This window comes from Ambystoma mexicanum, chromosome 4p (assembly GCF_040938575.1).
Source record: "Ambystoma mexicanum isolate Mex_15411 chromosome 4p, UKY_AmexF1_1, whole genome shotgun sequence".
NCBI lineage: Eukaryota > Metazoa > Chordata > Amphibia > Caudata > Ambystomatidae > Ambystoma > Ambystoma mexicanum.
In genome coordinates, this window is record NC_090927.1 from 1,263,854,878 (window position 1) to 1,263,875,067 (window position 20,190).

General features: G+C 44.7%; 1 protein-coding gene across 3 annotated transcripts in view; it reads left to right on the forward strand.

Annotated features, from left to right (window-relative positions):
- Positions 1-20,190, forward strand: part of WDR27 (WD repeat domain 27) — a 2,413,256-nt gene that overhangs the window by 1,584,328 nt on the left and 808,738 nt on the right. The window lies entirely within an intron of this gene.

Consider the following 20,190-nt stretch of genomic DNA (forward strand, 5'->3'; position numbering starts at 1 on the left):
CGGCTGTGTTTCTCTTTCTGGCACTTCTTTGTTCTTACAGCCAAGGACGATACCACGGCAGCTGCTGCTGCTCCTCTTTGTTCTTGCAGCCAAGGACGATACCACAGCAGCTGCTGCTGCTCCTCCCCGCCTTGGTCAGCTACGCGGGAGGGCCTTCGGTATCCCCAACATACAATGCAGGATTCTTTAATCTGGTTTCCTGGCCTTACGCTTTCTGCCTCGAAGGTTTTCTTGAAAGTAACAACATCTGGCCTAAAAGGTCATGGGCAATTCCCTTCTTACGAGCCCTTCTTGGTTTGCCATCTTTCTCCCCCTCGTTCAGCTGCCAATTTGAAACTGCTGTACCTTTGTGTGCTTTTCCTCACTCAGAGTATGCTTTCGTGCTCCGCCTTTTATCTGTGTTGGGAAGTCTAATGGAAATCAGGTGTGAGTGATAGTAATTGTTTGACCTCGCCTGACCACAGCAGCAGGACAGATACACTGCTCGGGTGTGAGTCTGTTTTCTCCCAGAGCGGGCTGTCCATGTGAATGTTCTGGGAAAGGAAAAGGGGTGGACTAAGGTTCCCACATATCCTACCTGGTAGGATGGGGTAAAGGTGATATGATATGGCATTTATAACGCGCCTACACTCAAGTGTTTCAGTGGGAGGGATACCACGTCATGCCATCCGTGGTCCCACTCCCCGAAGACCCCTCCCCCAGGTGTTCCTCCCACACTGGTCCACCCCCAGGAACTGGATTCAAAAGCGATGGCCGTGTCCTGGCCACCTGAATGACAGATCCCTGGGGACTAGCGGGTGAGACACCTTCTTCTCACATCTGGTACTGACACGTCTGATGGCGACTCCCTTTGAGCCTATGCATACTTGTCCTTTAAGACTTCTCTCTTTAAAAACAGCATTTTTGGTAGCTATTACATCTGCAAGGCGGGTGAGTGAGCTGCAGGCCTAATCCTGTAAACCGCCCTTCCTGCGATTCTTTTCGGGAGTAAGTCTCACTCAGGGTAAGGCCTGGCTTCCTTCCCAGTCTCAGAGTTCCACCTATCGCAATGCATTGACCTCTCAGTTTTCTATCCTCTTACGCACTAACGCGGTTGTGTTGGAAAACCGCAGCGTTTTCCAACACAATAACGTTGTATTTATGTTTGCGGTCGCTTCAAAAGCGACCGCAAACATAAATACGTTTTTAAAGCTGCGGTTTTATTTCTAAGTTTTCCGGGCTCCTCCAGCCCGGAAAACTTAGAAAAAAAACCCCAGCTAGTGCTTATTTTTTTTAAAAATAAATAGCACTTACCGAGATTCAGCTGCAGCTTTCCTGCTCTGGTCTCCGGTCCCCGTCCTCCGCGTACAGCACTAATGAAGGGAAAGCCACCGAGCGGTAGCTTTTGTTTACTACAGCTGGCTGGCTTTTCCGTCATTAGTGCCGCAAAAGCAAAAGCCAGCACAGGAGGGCATCCATTTCACAAAATGGATGCGCCCATGTGCTTGCTTTTGCGAATTTTGAGCTTGAATAGCTCAAAATTTTACATAGAAAGTTTTAAAAAAGAGAATGCTAGTATTATTTTTTTATGTTGCCTATCTATTTTTTTAATAAAATGTTTTACTAGACCATGCCTTTAAGGGCCTGGCCATAACTAAGCAAACCTTGTCCCTCTGGATCATTTTCTGTATAGCAGAATGCTACCAGTCTGCCAGAAAGGAATTACCGGCAGACATCAGGGCACATTCGATTAGGGGAGTCTCAGCGTCAACTGCATTAAATAGGAGAGTCCTTTAAGGGATATTTGTCTCGTAGTGACAAGGTCATGCCTTCATACCTTTGCTAAGCACTACAGTCTAGATGTGGCTCGTACAGCTGATGTGCATTTTGGCAGGGTAGTGCTGCAAAATATCTTGGTATAACTTTCTGCCCGCTTCCTTCATCTACTGCTTTGGGAGTCTTACCAGATGAGGAATCTGTGGGAGAAAAGCAATCCCTTGAAGGAGAAATTACTTACCATAATGGTCTTTCTATAGATTCTTCTCCTGCAGATTCCTCATCTTGCCTCCCATCCATCCCTGCTCAAAGTCGGTCTTTGGTGCGCATCTTCTCTTTACTGTTGTCTTGGTGATGGTCCTCAATGACCGTTTTCTGTCCTTCCTGCCATCTGTTTCCACAAAATAAAAAAGGATTTTTCCTGACGCTACTTTGTTAGTGTCTGCTGCAAATTCTTCCTCCTTTGGAGGTTTAACGTTATTAAATTTTTTCAGGGCTCATTAGCCTGTTTGTTATCCCTCTGTTTTCCTATGCAGCGTGGTGTGCTCAGGAAAAAAGGGGGAAACTGAGGTGTGGGGTGTGATGCTGGAAATGCATCGGAGGGACAGGGCCTCCGTATCCTTGTCCTTTTTCTGTTCTTATCGTGTGTTCTGTCGTGTTTTCCGCGCAGAAGTCCATGCGGGACTCCTGGCGGTGCAGCTCTCTCTTTTGGTTTGGTGAACAGACCCATGGGATACCCTTATGGCACCCATGGGTAGGGGTACAACCCTGAGCCCCTAGTGTATGTTTTTGGGCACCCGTGGGTGGCCCACAGAGCCGGGTATGGGCTGGTGGCAGCTACATGCTGAATTTGACAGGTGCGCTGGGTATCCGCCATTTTGGGGTACCCCGGCCCTGCCATTGGAATCAGTTGATTCCTGATAGGAAACAAGATGGCCCCGGTGGCCTCTTGCTTTCTATCCCCTGATACCTTGTTTTCCCAAAGTCCTGGGAAGCCCTGACTCTGTCCCTTCCCCCTGACTGGCTGTTGGGTGGAAGTTCCGTATATGGTGTTGTTGTGAAGGCCCAGCTAGACTTACTGGAGCCTTCCCGCTGACTGTATGTTGTGGGTACCTCCTGTGGGTGGGACCTGGGTGAATGGGGAGTGTGACCAATATGCACTCCGTGTTGTGGCTGTCTGGTTTCTGCCATGAGAGACAAAGACTGAGACAGCCCTGCCCGAAACTGGACTGAATGCAGTGTGTAGAGTTGAATGGCTGAGTACTTGTCTCAATCCACATTCCTTGTTGTGAGTGTCTGAGCGGGAGAAGAGTGGCCTGAATGCCCTGCGTGCCTGATTGGCTGACCGACTGCATGAATGCCCTTCTGTACGATTGGCTGCTGAGTGTGTGCCAGCAGTGTGGATGAGAGACCGAATAGTATATCTGGGGACCTCTCACCACTGGAAATTGTTCAGAAGCTGAAGTCCACTACGACGAGTAACTGGAGTAACTGACGCTTGACCTTGAGGCCCTGCTGGAAGAGAAGGATTGCCGTGGCTCTCCTTCACGATCTAAAGGCTGCTGTGTCTCCAAGGACTGACCCAGAGAGGACCTGGTAAGGCGCCCTCTTCCCGAGCTACGAGGGACCATCGTGCACAGCTGACCTTTGCCAACGCTCCCTGGTAGACAGACCTACGACAGGCTGCCGACCCGATAGGGGGACTGCTGAGGAATCCCAAAGCGAAGCGCCCGGACGGTTGTCCGCCACTGTCGACGACCGCCGTCGCCGACCGGAGCCGCCGCGCTCCCGTTTGCCTAAGAACTTTAACTTGATCAACGGACGCTCTCGTCTGCATCGCCGTACCGTCTCCTGTGGGAGAAGGCCTGACCGTCGACGCGCCGAGGTGTATCCACCGTTGGGTTTCCCGCCACCCAAAGGCCGCAGAGACGCCGACGACTCAACGCCCTTGCTGGGCCACAGTTCTTCTTCATCTCTTTGCGGTCCAGAACTATCGTCACCGAGGTGCCCCGCACGCCTCTTCCTTGCAGGACGCCAACGCTCTGTCGTCGACGAGCACCGCTCGGATCAAAGCCTGCTGCCTCATCGACGTCGTTCTACCCGGTTCACGGTCGGACGTTCGGCGCCCCGTGTCTCCCGCTTGAAAGGGGAGACATTCAAGAAGGGCCGCCGATTCCCCGACACCGAACCCCGAGTCCGCGACGCCTCTCGACGATCCGTGGCTCCTGCCTTAAAGGGAGTCACTCCAGAAGGATCGGTCGACGCCTCGCCGACGAACTCTACTCCACCAGGTACATTGGGGGGGGTAAAACATTGTAGGAGAGAACGAGACTCTTGAACAATATATGGACTGGGCTTGTTTTATATATCGTTATTTTACAGGTTGCCCAGGTGGGGGGACCTCCACTCAGAGCTGTGTCCAGTAGCAAGGACCAGTCGTCTGCCTATTGTTTCATCCGTCTGCTTTCTCTCTTCTCTCTATTGCTGGTTTCATTGCTATTGATCCGTGTGGCATTTTCACAGCCTTGTTGATGCACTCTAATCGAATACTAGTGGTACCACTTTAGAATTGTAGATATTTACCATTGTTGATTTTCCGGAGCACAAAGTGCATTATTGTGATAAGTGTACATAACCTTTGAATATTAATTATATAAAGACTGTGTTTTCAGTAATACAGTGTGTGGACATTCCTTTGTGGGGGCTTGGGGATACACTGTACTTAAGAACCAGCCTGCATCACCTCCTGAGAAGCTAGGCCTTGATTGCTCGTCCATCGTTACCATATCAGAGAATCTTGGCTGGGGTCCTCTGTGCCTTTCCTCTGCCATATAGAGAGCGGAAGTACAGACCCCCCCACCTCGTCCTGACATGGGGCGTAGTGACAAAGTATATATACGATGCCTGACGTCACGTATGGAGCTGATGATCGGATGCCGAGCAAGACGGATCAACGATCGACGGCTGAGTCGAGGCCCACTACGCCCCCTGTCAAAAAATTTCAAAAGCAGCAGCGCTGGATGGAATATCTCTCAGATGAGGAATCTGTGGGAGAAGAATCCATAGAAAGAACATTACAGAAAGTAATTTCTCCTTTTATTCCTCAAAGTACTGGATGAATTCATATAAGGCCAACTCTAGGATTTCATTGTAACACAGCCTTCTGGATGAGGCTTAGCATAGCTCCAGACCACCTAAAGGGACAGAATCAACTCTCTGCTCAGTCTGGAGGACACGCAAGAACAGCGATGATAAAAACTCAGAGTGCATTCATCCGTCTGGACCTCTCAGCTGTTTTTGACACCATCAGTTACGAAATCCATCTGAGGAGATTTGGAGACACAGGAATCAAAGGAACAGCTCTATGTTGGTTCACCTCCTTCCTTACTAACCAATAACACTTTCATAGCACCCTCCAAATCGCAACCTCACCATCTAATCTGCACTTTACCCCAAGGATCAAAACGATCCCCTTTTCTTTTCAATGTCTACATAACACCCCTACTGGACCTATCTAAAACCAAGCTTGCATTACCAGCACCTATGCAGTTGACACATAAATAATCTACAGACTACAGAATAACCTGATAACATAAAAACATGCCTTGCACAATTGGACGCATGGATGACATCAACAGACTAAAACTAATCCCTACTAAAACCAAACTTTTGATTTGCAACCCATTTGTTTCTAACACCGATCACTATACCGTGGCCTGACAAAATAGGCCCATGCACAATACCATTCACCACAGTGCAGAATCTTAGAACTACTTTGGCCAATACCCTTGCATTTGAGCCAAGATGAGAGCTGTTGTCAGAAACTGCTTTTTCAGCTCTGCACTATGCAAAACATTATTCCTTCTGTGGCAAACCAGCAGGAGACGGATTACGTAGCGACATGTTAAGTGTGTTTTATTAAAAAATAAAATAAATAGGAAAACACCTATCTAGCCCTAATGCTAATAGGGAAGTTCCATTCCTATCTAAACAAAAACTAAGGGTGCATGTCATAGTCCAAAATAAAAAGTTCTCTATCTGAATACTAACCAAATAACTGGCCCTACCCATGCTCTGACTGGCCTGTAGGGCAATAGTGCAATGCCCGAACCAGAAACACGAAATGGTCGTGTGGGCCACCTTTTTGGACCACATGGGCCACTTTGATAAATTACTTCACCATGCGGCTAGTAGTTTTGACCAGTGTTATTGGATAAATATTCTTTAAAGTTTACAATTTGCATCACATTTTAACAAAAACCTCCCCCTTGGGTACTACTCAGTTTGTCACAAAAGGAATGAGTTGGCATTTCCAACAGTGGGCCATTTTTTCATTGGTGCCTGAGACAATTTTATGCCCCAGTCTGACCCTGGCCCTACCACCTTAGAAAAACCAAACAAAAAGGTCACGGGCTGGGACATCTGCAGGTATTTAGAAAGTTCCAAAATGTTATGATTCCTTCTCAGAAAGCAGGGTTTTCTTTAAAGTTCCACAATGTTTGACAACGTTTATTCACAGTTCTTGGTAAAGTTTATCAAAGTTTTAGCAACGTTTAACACTTCCATACAACACAGTTCTTAGGCCTCTCTGTAGGCTCTTTGTGTCAACTTTTCAAATCTTGACATAAGGTTTCCTTCTCAGGAACAACAAGGTTTCTTTCACATGACTGCACCATTTCCCTATTGGTGATTGACAGTAACCTTGATTGATGCTTACAGGTTCAAACCCTTCAGGTTCTCTTTCACTACATTTCTCTTTATAAAACGTTGTGGTCCTCTGACTCTCCAAAGTCTTCTGGCCTTCTGACAAGCTTACTTTGTCTCGGTCTTGTGGGGCCTCAGCCCGTTCGTGTTTTGTCAGTTCCCGCAACCCTGGAGACTATCCCTGCCTTGAATGTTATTCTCTTAAAGGAATGGTTTGGTCAGAAAATATTATTGTCCCTATGGTTCGGCCATAAGTCGATCAATCGTACAAACATTTCCTATGCACCGTACCAGAGTTTTCGTCTCTTGAACACAAGTGAAATCAGGCAGCAGGGCGCGGCCATCTGGTGATAATCTTATCACTTGCTGCATCGCCCTGGGTGACCTGCATTTGCGGGACTAAATCATATCCCCCGCCCCTGAGCCTGACATCACTAGACGCGTACCGCCCATTTCACAACTCCAAAGCACGTCTCGTGTCAACATTCTCTGCGCTTCAGCTAATGACGTGTCGCCATGCAAATGGCAGGAAGCATCTTTCCTCGATAAGTATAAACAGACCGTTTCACAACACACAACAGCAGATTTTCTTTTCCATTCCTCTCACTGTATTTCTTTGAATATTCTGTGACTCGTTTCTTCGCTCTGGTCAGCTACCTTCGTTGCTTGTAGCCCGTGTGAACAGATACCAGTGCCACTGCTATAAATTATTTTCATTTGTTTACCACACAATGGCAACAATAATGCCCTACCTGTACGAGCCCGAGTATTCCGAGGAGGAATTACTGGAAACGAGGAAGCTGCGTAAACGATGGGGTTTTGGACGACAGTTGGGCGGACGTTTGAACAGATGAAGAGCCTGGGCCTAGTCGCATGGACGGTGTTTCCACCTGGTGTACCTGCAATCGGTGCGCGCTAATGCCAACCGAGGAGGAGAACTGCTGCTGCCGAGAAAACTCAGGATGCTTGTCCTAAATATCGCAAAGCGATCCACAGCCGCAATGCGTTACCGAGCTGCCAGACTTCACGGCAGCCTGCCTCACACGGTCCGTGTTGAGGATTTTGATGGTGCTTATGCACGAACTTCGTGCAACAGTTCGCCCTCGTAATCCAAGTAACGAGTAAGTATAGTCTGCTGGTGATGTCAGTTAGGCCACTACTATTTCATGGTTGTCCCCTATATTCTCGTAACTTCAAGATATCATTGTCATATCAGTTTAGTATTGCAAGTCTCTAGTAATAGTCACATAAAAGTCGTTCAGTATTGTGCAGTGTCTTGTTAGCATTTGTCCTGGCAAAAATGCCATTGGATACAAGAATTGTCATTGACAACTAAGGTTTAATACACTTATCTTGGTAATTTAAAAACAGTTTGTATCTTTCTCTTTCACAGGTGGTACCGGCTGGTGGCCTATCGTTCGTACACATGGTGGCTTCATGGGAGGCTTGGACACCGCATTTGACGAGTAATACCCACCTGTGTCGTTGGTGCCATTAGACAAACTTTCCACAGTGACAGCGGTCAGTACAGGGGATTTTCCCTCGCTGAGATGCAACCAGACCTTTACAATGTGTAGTATTTTTGTGCCATCAAAATAAGAAACCAAATAAAACACAACATAATTTTTATCAATGGTGATTTCAGTTTTTTTTTTTTATTCACTTTATTTCATTTCCAAATAAACCACAAAAACAAACACAAAACCCAATCATAAAACAATACATAGCATAGATCATAAAAGATGCAGTAATAACAATAGCCACAAAATATACAAAATATTACATGAAGACTGATAAATCAAGTGAATAAGAAAATACAGTAATACAACCCAACCGGAAAACAGTGATCAGACACACAACCATCCAGACAAGACAACACCAAAAAGCTCGACATCTAATGATGCATAAACCACTCCATCCAACACCCCCAATCAATGTGCACTAATAACAATATATAAAACACAGGAAACCTAGACATACAATTCATTAAAGGATCCCCACATGTGCAAATAACAATCTTCCCTCCCCTGTTGTAAATACATAACCTTTTCATAATTTGACAGAGACTTCACATCCAACAGCCAATTTTCTACTTTTGTTTTTTTCTTTGACTTCCAGTATCTGCTTGGATGCCACCACCAAAACTCTATTCAACCAATCAGCTTTGTCCCTGGCCCTACAACCCCTTCCCTTGTTTGACAACAGGATAGTGGAACTAAAGGTATGTGGAAGTTGTTCCCCCACCACAATGGCCAATCTATCCAACACCTCAGACCAAAAAACCAACACCCTTGAACACACCCACAACATATGCATTACAGTCCCCCCGCCACATCCACACACCCAACAGGAATCAGTTTCAGTTTTAAGTGAATCAAGTGTGTCTCCATTCCGCAGTGTTCCAGTGCCTTGTCTGCACGCCCCCGGCCAATCCATCCCCCCCTCCACTATCAAATGCAGTTCGCACCAGTCGATGTGCGCTGCCATGGGGTGCTGTCAGGGGCGCGAATGGCCAAGGTGCCAAACACCATGTACACTTCAAAAGGTATCTTACGCCCAGGGGCCAGTGTTCACATGGCCTCCTCAGACCCCGTGTCTCCAGGCAGGCTCCCATTCAAGCAGGCAGCGCCCCTGCAATACACACAATACCACGACATATACACGTCATTCATTCACAAAAACACCCCTTTTTGTTATTCTTTATAAACCACTTTATATTTACCATGAGAACATCTTTGAGCACTGCAAGTCAACTCGTGAACGTGCTACTCTGTGACCACTTCGAGTGAACATGTCAGTGTGCTACCTGTGAAAATCTACCTGTTCTCCTGCCACTAATTACTCTGCTTGCTGAATCTAACTGTTTGTTGGTCAAGGTAAGGGCATGTATCCTAATCATATCTCCTTCATTTGTAAATTTATATCTATTTCGAAGTAACGGACTCAGTAGTGCTATGTTAAATTGTCTCATTGCTATTGACTTGAGTTTCTTTTGTTATGTTATCGATATATACATTTTTATCAGTGTCAATTGGCATCGTATTGCATCCTTCGCACACTGTGTCTATAGTATAAGCATGTTTCCTTTTCGTGCACGATAGAACCTTCAAAGGACGAGTAACATGTTATAATTTTCAACACATCAATGAATCGTTTGTGAAATTTATCTTATAATACAGCCGCCCACGCTGCACTGGTTTTGCTGTGGTGCCCAAAAGAAACCGTGGAATGAACAATGTATGGTCTAATTCAATAATGTTGAACTTTTTTGTGCAGAATTTACAACAATGCCTGCATGTTCCATTTTCGGTTGCCCTTCGAAGACCCATGACAAATCCGAAGGCATTACTATGCATGTATTCTCTAAGACTGTTGATTGAATAAGAGAATGGGTCAGATATTGCTGATATCCACCGGAAGAGCTTGAAAGTAGAGTCAAACAAGTCTTTGAGGACAAGAGGGGTCATCGATACCGCATCTGCAGCCTGCACTTCAACCCGGATATGTAAGACACATCCTTGTACACAAAGAGGAATCAACTGAGAACAACTCGAAAATTGCTCCCAAACGCTATTCCGACTTTATTCGTGAAAATGCCGCCACGGGTGAGTCGAGTTTCCGGATTTAGCTTTACGCCTGTATTTTCGGTGTAAATGGCACTTATAATACTTACGATATTTATATGATTCAGTAGCTGTTTAAATAATGACTATTCTGCTAAACATTAGTCCTTTTTTTTGAGAACCCTCATAGAAAATTGATTTATGGGGACAGATAACTATGCTATATTATGCATTTATATAAGCATAATTTTCTCGTTTTCAGTCTCCTTACATGCCACTTTTTAATGTTGGAATTTCTAAATCGAATAATACTTTCCCTTTACAACTCCATGACTATCCACCGAATATGAAGCAACAAGATTCAACATCCATGTCTTGCCTGGAGTCATCAACCACTTCGAGCGCGTATCAGGTAATCTTACCTAGCTATTCTGTTCCAGACTGGTTTTATGCATGGAATTGTAGATAATGTGACCATATTTTCACAACATATCATTGCTTTACACATTGTTTATCGTGGTTTGATATTGATATGTACCTTTGTCGTCTTTCCAAATTGTGTGTCCAGTTTCCAATATTTTCATCCTTACTAATGCAAGTACTGTGTTTCAGGGAGATGCTGAAGCGTCCACTACAATTACAACATCCCTCGTAGTAGATCCGGTGCCAGAGGTATGGGTCTTCACAGTTCAATTGGACGAAATAATCTGATCATATTTAAATATCGTGTAATTGTTTTACACAATGTTTAATTCGTACTTTACTATTGATATGTACCTTTGTCGTCTTTCCAAATTGTGTGTCCAGTTTCCAATATTTTCGTCCTTACTAATGTAAGTACTGTTTTTCAGGGAGATGCTGAAGCGTCCACTACAATTACAACATCCCTCGTAGTAGATCCGATGCCAGAGGTATGGGTCTTCACAGTTCAATTGGACGAAATAATCTGATCATATTTAAATATCGTGTAATTGTTTTACACAATGTTTCATTCGTACTTTACTATTGATATGTACCTTTGTCGTCTTTCCAAATTGTGTGTCCAGTTTTTAATATTTTCATCCTTACTAATGCAACTACTGTGTTTCAGGGAGATGCTGGAGCGTCCTCTACAATTACAATATCTCTTCTAGTTGTTCCGGAACCAGACCTTGCAGTTTATCCGGAGCCAGAGGTATGCATACTGACAGTACCATCTAATGAAAGAAAGTCGGTCTAATTATATGTGTAATGCAAATGACTTATTTTAAATGGATACTATTTTTTGTGGGGATGTATACAGAATCCGTATATTGAACGGGAGGCACATGGCTCTGAGTCAGTGCTCCAGCTTGCTGATGGTGATGTTAGAGTAAAGAAGGTTTCAAAGAAAAGAAATAAAAATAAGGTTAGTTATAAACACTTTATATTTTTGGCAATTGTTTTGTGCTGAGGCCTTCATTAAATGCTTTTTTTAATGTAAATTGTACAACACTGTATGTTGGGTTTACACTGAACATCCCTTTTCCTTTCTGTCCTGTAGTTGACCGATGGAGTACGGACTATGCAGACACAGACAGTGATACAAATGACAGATGCTGCTTGCCAAACTGTTTTCACCACGGAGGAACTATTAATTGAGCACTGGCATGTTCACATGGCCAGAAAATGAATTTAATCTGACCGGGGAATCAGTAAAGTGTTTTTGGACCATTGCTACAATGCGCCTGCTCTGCCAGATGAAGGTGAAAGTGAATTTATAGAAGATAGTTTTACATTACTCGAGCACTTGACACAGTCGAAACCTGCCAAAAAAATGCCCCCCAAAAAACAGTCCACATTGATGTTTTCTCCTACCCATGGTCAAGTAACAGATGTTGAAATGACAGAGACGGACGCAGCAACACTATTGACCGACGAAATAGACAAAGATATCAACTATAGTATGTCCAGTTTGGCTGATATGTCCACAACGGTTCAGTCCGAAACAACAGTGTTGCTGGATGAAAGTCTAATAAAAGAGGCCAAATACATAGTATTCAACAGCAGCTTGATGGAGATTATAAAGATGCTGAAATGTGTGCTTTCAGTGGGAGGGGGAAGTATGTGGGAAGCCATTGGTGAGCGTGACTCGTCTAACACAAGGCAGTAACCTCAAAATACATGCCACCTGTGAAATGTTACATAAAACATTTTCATGGTCCGCTCAACCGATGCTAGGGAAACTGCCAGCTGGCAATCTACTGTGTGCAGCAGCTTTACTTTTCAGTGGCTCTAGTTTCACGAAGTTATTCAGTTTCTTTCAGTTTGTGGGACTCAATTTCATTCTAAAACACAATACTACAAATACCAACGTGATTATCTATTCCCTGCCATTAGTGAAGCTTGGAAAATTGAACAACTGGCTATTCAAAGTACATTCTCCTACAAACAGTTCAGGCTAGCCGGCGACGGACAGTGTGACAGCCCCGGATTTTCTGCTAAGTACTGCACCTACCAATTTCAGGACATAGAAAGTAAGAAAATTGTGAGTTCGGTGGTCGTGCAGGTGTCCCAATGTAAATCCTCAGTGGCCATTTCAGAAACTTGGTTTTATAACAGCACTGGAAGATCTACAATCAAGGGGAATGCAAATCGACCTCATAGCTATGGACAGACACGTTTCAGTAGCCAAGACAATGAGAGAGCAGTATCCAAATATTAAACATCAATTTGATGTATGGCATGTTGCCAAATCAATCAATAAAAAAATCTCGGCGGCAGGGGAAAAAAAAGGTTTTGAAAGTATTTCACAATGGTCCCAGTCTTTCAGCAACCATCTGTTGTGGAGCTCCAAAACATGTGATGGGTTGGTGGAAATTCTACTGGAAAAATTGCGGTCACTAATGCACCACTGCTCCAACGTTCACCAGTGGACAGAAAACCAACATTTCCACCAATGTCAACATGGCCCTTTGTCCCCAGAGCAGGCACGGAAGAAGAAGTGGTTGATCCCATCTTCACCTCCGCACAAAGCCCTTGAGAAGATTGTGTTTGATAAAACTCCATCAAGAGATCTGAAGGGACTCACAGAATTCTGCCACACAGGAGATTTGGGGGTGTTCCACAATATGTGCCTAAAGTACAGGCCAAAGAGATTGCATTTCGGCATCCAAGGGATGAAATCTAGGACTTTACTAGCGGTATTAGCGCATAACGAGAATGTAGGCCGGGAACAATCTAGGACTGCAGGAAACTTAGGGATTCTTCGCTACACTATGGCCTTTACGAAAAGAAGCAAAACATGGGTTGTCAAACCAGTATATGAGAAAATGGAATTCGATTTTGTGTAAGATCTTATTGTTAATGTCGTAGAGATGCATACTCATGAAATTGCGCACAAATCTGTTCAGAGCACACATACATTGCCACAAAACATTGCCAACGTGCCATGTCTACCCAAAGCAGAGCTCGTTCAATCGTTCAAATCCTGGTACAAATGATTGCCATCTGTTTTTATTTTTGCCAAATATGTTTTTATGAACTGTACAAATAAAGTATGCAATTTGTCTTTCGAAATCTATCCTCTTAGTCCTTTTCTTAAAAAAATAGTACAATTATTGCGATTGCTTTCACATTTCACAGATTAGTCGAGCTACTGTGGGACCTTCATTTTTCGTGTTAATGACCAATGTATAACAGTGTGTAAGAATCTTTGGGTTTTGGCAGTTGCCTTGCCATAAAGTTCCCCAAACAGCTGAATATCTGCTTGTCACACAAAAGGGATTAGACCTAGGCTACAAAACATTCTACGCATGCAAGAAGTACTGACTGTGAAAACATGCCATGGGGAAGGAGGTCATGAGATAAGCAGATGTGGGCCTATTACTAGACACATTTTGATTCAGTTTTTGTGTTACATCGACTATAACTTGGAAGTAGGGGGCATTCTGTCATTGGCAAATTTCCCCTACACCCCAGCAGCGCCACAAACAACGAGCAGTGACAGCCCTCAATTTTTTCATCCTGTGCCTGTGCTTCAAAATTCATGTTCTCATGGATGCGTTGACATTGGATGTTGCAAAGTAAGAAGAAAGTATGTTCATTGTGAGTGAAGGTCAACAGCTTTGAATTTTTGCTTCGGAGCTGGGAGGCACACGCGTCCCGTGCTCAGTATAAGGTTCTATTGTTTTTTTGACCTTGAGAGGCAGGGACCATTCCGAAAGGGATTGAATTGAAGGATGGGTGTAATAACGTATGATATGATAAGGTTGCCCATTCCGAAACTGGACCTAGTTACATATAAGTTCAGTTTATGAAAATTCGTTGACACGAACGGAGGAGTCTGCATTACGGTCTGCATTACTCCAAGAGAATGGAAATGCCGAATATAATTTAAGTTTCTCTTTAGACGATTTTACACCAGAACTAGTCGAAATACGAATAGCTGACCGTTATTGCTGGGACAAATTGTACTTGTTCGTTCTGTGTGGCATATTGCAATGAAGTGCTAGTACAACCTTTGTGTCCTGGGCTATGTACCAGGCACATGGGTAGGCCAGCATCGAGACGCATGTAGACCACCACTCGTTTCTCCCTGGTTCTACGCTAATAAATCATTGTAACGCTTACCAGACTCCGAGGGGACACCACTCTTAGGATGTAACTTTCTTCTCTGAGTGCGTTGTTCTAACCCTTAGTTTATTTCTCAAAACCTTAAGCTCCAATATAATAGAAATCTATGAGGAAACACAAGAACATAGATAAATGTAACCTTCCCAAAGGTTACTTGCACTAACTAATCTCCCAATCTATCTTCCTTTTTAATCTCTCTACTCTTACCTTTGATTAGTATATTGTGGGCTATCCATCCTGCTTCTGCGCAGGGGCGCTTGTCCTGAAGATGGAAGAGGTGGCTATAGGGATAGTACTGCAGAAGGGTGATTGGAGGGAAGGACAAAGGGCACGGGAAAGAACCAAATAGCCACAGTATAATACCACCTATCACACTGGAGTGACTCCTAAACCCTTGGACTGGATAGAAACAGGACCCTGAGGTAAATGAGCGCTAATGACAATAAAACCTGAGGAGCACTGCCACAGAATCCTAAATGACGTTGTCCAAATATAAACAATGACAAAATGAACGGAGAGAATTATTTTACTATTGCGAGTTCAATGAAGAGGCACAAATTAAGGTACTTCACAGAGAAAACATAGCAACAGGAAAACCTGAGGCAAGCGTTTGCGTGTCACTAGTGACAGACTCTTCACACACGTTTCGAGTGCCGGAGCCCCGACACTCGACACCTGACTGGAACTGTTAAAGCGCAATGCGCACTATCCACCACAATAAACATACCAGAAAAGATACTGGTGGAAGGCGCGAGCACAGCTGAGCGTTGCCGCTAACTTACTTCAATTAGAAAGATTAGCCCCCAAACGTGTAACGAACACCAAAGCCAAGGAGTGTAAGGGGCATGGGAAGAACGCTAGGAATATCGGAAGCAGGGAACAGGAACTATGAAAGAACGGGGTTCTGAGGAGAATCTTGACAGGATCCGCGGTAAGCGTCCTCTGTAAACAAACAGACGCAAAGCGCGGAACGCTAAGGGGAAGGGGCTTAAATACTGAAGGCATGACAACAACTAGACTGCACAGCCCCCATACCAGGAATTTCACCGGGGGCCATGTTTGCAGGATAAGGAAGTGTCAAAACTACATAGCCAAGGTTCTACCTTCCCAGAGCCCAGGATCTATATGCAGTTCGCCAAGACATTTTAGTAGGTTTTGTGAGGGGAAACCCGGTGGTCATGACAGTACTCCCCCCCCCCCCCCCCAAAGCCCCTCCAAGAGTGGAACACCCCCTCCCAGGTTTGCACGGGTTATTTACGTGAAAGGCCTTTAGCAATCTAGGGGCGTGAAGGTTTTCAACAGGTTCCCATGTTCTGTCCTGAGGACCATAGCCTTTCTAATCCACCAAGTAGTACAGTTTATTACGCACAATTTTAGAGTCCAGGATGGCCTTGACCTCATACTCCAACTGATCATTCTCCACTTCCACGGAAGCTGGCGCCTCTTGGATTCGGGTGTTTGGGTAGACTGGTTTCAAAAGGGATACGTGAAACACTGAGTGGATCTTCATGGTTTTTGGAAGGACGAGCTTCATGGCTACAGGATTGATTATCTTTTCAATGGCGAAAGGTCCCAGGAATCGCGGAAGGAATTTTCGTGATCCTTTTAAGGCCAAATTCCGAGTGGATAACCACACCAAATCCCCCACTTTATACTCTGGACCATCGCATCTTTTGCTGTCCGCAAATTTCTTCTGGCACTCTTTAGCCAAAGATAAGTGTTCCTTTGCTTGAGCAATGGATGTTGTGATTTTTTCATGCAGACATTTAACCGCTGGCATTTCCAAAGGTTCTGGTGGGTCGTAGGCTGATGTACGAGGATGCCGGCCGTGTAGGGTATAAAAAGGACTCAATCCAGTGGAGGCATGCACTGAGTTATTATATGCATATTCCGCAACCCATAAAACATTTAACCAGGTGTCTTCGAGTTGATGTAGCATGCATCTGATATACTGTTCCAAGGTTTGGTTGGTTCTCTCAGTTTGGCCATCAGTTTGGGGATGATGGCTCGTGGACAGACGTACATCAATCTTTGCCAATTCACAACACTTTTTCCAAAATTTAGAAACAAATTGACTTCCCCGATCAGAAACCACTATTGTGGGGAAACCATGCAATTTCACAATATTCTCCAGAAAGGTTCTTGCCAGAACAGCCGCTGTGGGAAGACCCTTCAATGCGATGAAATGCGCCATTTTTGAGAATAAGTCCACTACCACTAAAATGGTATCACAACCTCCACAATTTGGTAAATCTGTGATGAAGTCCATTGAAATTGTGTGCCAGGGAACGGGGGGAACACTCAGAGGTTGGAGAAGACCATCTGGTTTCCTTTTTTGGGTCTTATTTTGAGCACAGTTTCCACATGTTCTCAAATACTGAATGACATCTTTTCTCCAAGTTGGCCACCAATACGATCTCTTCACTTTTTCCAAAGTTTTCGTGATTCCGGGATGACCTTCCAACAGGGCTCCATGATAATTAGCCATTACTTGTTCTTGCAGTTTTGGTGTGGGTAAGTACAGACGATCCTGATAGAAAGGTAAGTCATCCAAAATCGTGAAACATTCCCCCTTCGATTCCCATCTCGCCAACTCATCTCTAGTCATGCTGGTTTTAATCTCATTTCGTAGTTCTTCAAATGTCGAATCAGCAGTGTCCATTACTCCAAGTACCTTCTCTCCCGAAACGATTTCCACTGGGTTCACAGGCACATAAGCTCCATCACCTTTTCCGATACGGGATAAGGCATCCGCCTTACCATTTCGCACTCCTGGTCTGAAGGTAATGATGAAATCATATTCGGCAAAAAAGAGGGCCCATCGCAACTGCCTCGATGATTGTGCCTTTGCAGAGCGCAAATATTGTAAGTTGCGATGGTCAGTGAAAATGGTCACAGTGTGTCTTGCTCCGAGCAGATGGTGCCTCCATTCTTTGAGTGCGCACTTTATAGCCAAAAGCTCTTTATCTGTGATGGTATAATTCAGTTCAGCAGCAGAGAATTTCTTAGACCAAAATGCCACTGGGTGCAGTTCTTGGGTGTTAGGATTACGCTGAGACAAAACTGCTCCCATGGCAACATTTGAGGCATCCGTTTCTACCACAAATGGAAGGTCAGGTCTTGGATGTTGGAGAACTGGTGCGGTGGTGAATCTCTCTTTCAATTTTTTAAAGGCTTCATCAGCTTCCTGAGTCCAAGCTAATTTTCTATTTTTCCGGAGTAACAAGGTAATGGGATGAACTAGGCGAGAAAAATCAGAAACAAAACGCCTATAAAAATTGGCAAATCCAAGAAAGCTCTGAATTCCTTTGACTGAAGTAGGGGCGGGCCAAGACGTAATAGCATCAACCTTCCTGTTATCCATCTGAATGCCTCGTGCCGACAGGATAAAACCCAAAAACTCCACTTCCGGGACATGGAACTGACATTTCTCTAATTTAACGTACAAAGAGTTATCCTTCAGAATTTGCAGCACTGATGTTACATCTTTCACATGATCCGAATGGTTTGCGGAGAAGATGAGAATGTCATCCACATAAACCACCACACAAATATCCAAATATTCTCTAAGGATATCATTCATAAATGACTGAAAGGCTGCTGGAGCATTACAAAGCCCAAAAGGCATAACCTGATATTCAAAGAGCCCAAACCGCATTCGAAAGGCAGTTTTCCACTCCTCCCCCTCTTTGATACGGATAAGATGATAGGCGCCTCTCAAATCAAGCTTGGTGAATACTCGTGCCTGTTTCACCTGTTCCAGCAAGGTTGAAATAAGGGGAAGAGGATATCGATTCTTCACAGTAATTTGGTTTAGGGCTCTGTAATCTATACATGTTGTTAAATCACCTTCTTTCTTGGGCACAAAAAAAAGAGGGGATGCCACTGGTGACTTGGATGGCCTGATAAAACCATTAGCTAAATACTGGTCCAAATAAGACTTCAAGTGCGCATTCTCTTTTTCTGTGAGAGCATAAATTCTACTGCACGGAAGCTGAGCTCCTGGGATGAGGTCAATATGGCAGTCATAAGGTCTATGTGGAGGTAATACTTCAGCCTGTTTTTCTTCTTGAAATATTTCCTGGAATCTTTGATATTCTCCTGGCAATTAACCCATTAGACCCAAGGTAGATTGAGAAGATGCATCAGGCAGTTTAGTAATTTTGGAACCTTCAGTTGAGAAACACTCGCTCAGACACTTGGTGGGGAAGGTCAGGGTCCGGGCGCACCAATCGATGATCGGGTTATGCTTCTCCAGCCAGGGTATTCCCAAGAGGATTCAGAATTGTGGAGCTCGAATTAGGTCAAAAGAGATCCTCTCCTTGTGTCCTTCCTGGCACAGCATTGTGAGTGGGTTGGTGCACTGTGTAACAGGTCCTGACACCAATGGTGTGCCATCGACTCCGGAAACATTCTCGGCTTCCAACTTGTTCCTCAAAGAGAATCCCAATTTGCTTGCCAGATGCTGATCCATATAATTGCCAACTGCCCCACAGTCAATGTATGCCATTAAGGCATATCTTTCGGTGGGAGTTTCAGGATTAAATAGGACTATAGGAAACACGAAGTGTGAGGTCGCTGCAACCCTTTCCATGCTCGACAAGCGGACCTCTAGACTTGTCGGGCACTGGAGTTTTCCGCCATCTGTTCTTTTTTGTCCTGATTAACTCCTCCTAGGGGTTTCCGAGCAGGTTTCACAGGGCAATCTTTCAAAAAATGACCAGCCTTGCCACAATAAAGACACAACTGCAATTGTCGTCTCTTTTCTCGCTCAGCTTGAGATATTGGGCCTCGGATTCCACCCAACTGCATTGGTTCTGAATAAGCATCCACTCCAGGCTTAACCACTGGTTCTCTGGGACGGATCAGAAGGGGCCGATTGTCTTGACGAGCACGATCTGTTCTCCTGTCCTGAAGACGATGATCCAATTGGATTGTTAAATCTATGAAATCTGTAATACCTTCTGGTGGGTTTACGACTTGAGCCAAAACATCTTTCAGTTCACTGCGTAGACCACGATAAAACAGTGTTGTTCTCTTTTCTGCAGGCCAATTGGTTTCTGCCACCAGTCTATTAAACGTTGCAACGTATGCAAGGAGCTCCTGGTTACCTTGCCTTAAGGACAGCAACTCATTGTCCAGAGCTTGTCCCTGCGTGTGACGAGCAAATAGTTTCTCTAATTCTCGTTGAAATTCTGTGAAGTTTTGTAATACTGGATCTTCCCTATTTACCAAGGGAATGGACCAATCCGCAGCAACACCTCCCAGATAGGACAACACAAAGGCAACCTTAGATTGGTCATTAGGAAAAACTCCCGGCCTACATAGAAAGTGTAACCTGCACTGATTTAGGAACACTGCGAACCTTTTTGGGTCCCCTGTAAAGCGCTCCGGAGGAGCCAAAGGTATATTTCCTGGAATGACCACTTGAACAGGAACTGGGGGCGACACAGGGGAAGAAGCCTGACCACTTCCATGGGGTAAAGGCACCTGCCCTGCTTGCTTCTGCAGCAGTTGACGAGCCAGTTCTTCTGTTCTTTCTCTATTTATTCCTAGTTCTCTTCTAAGAGCACTA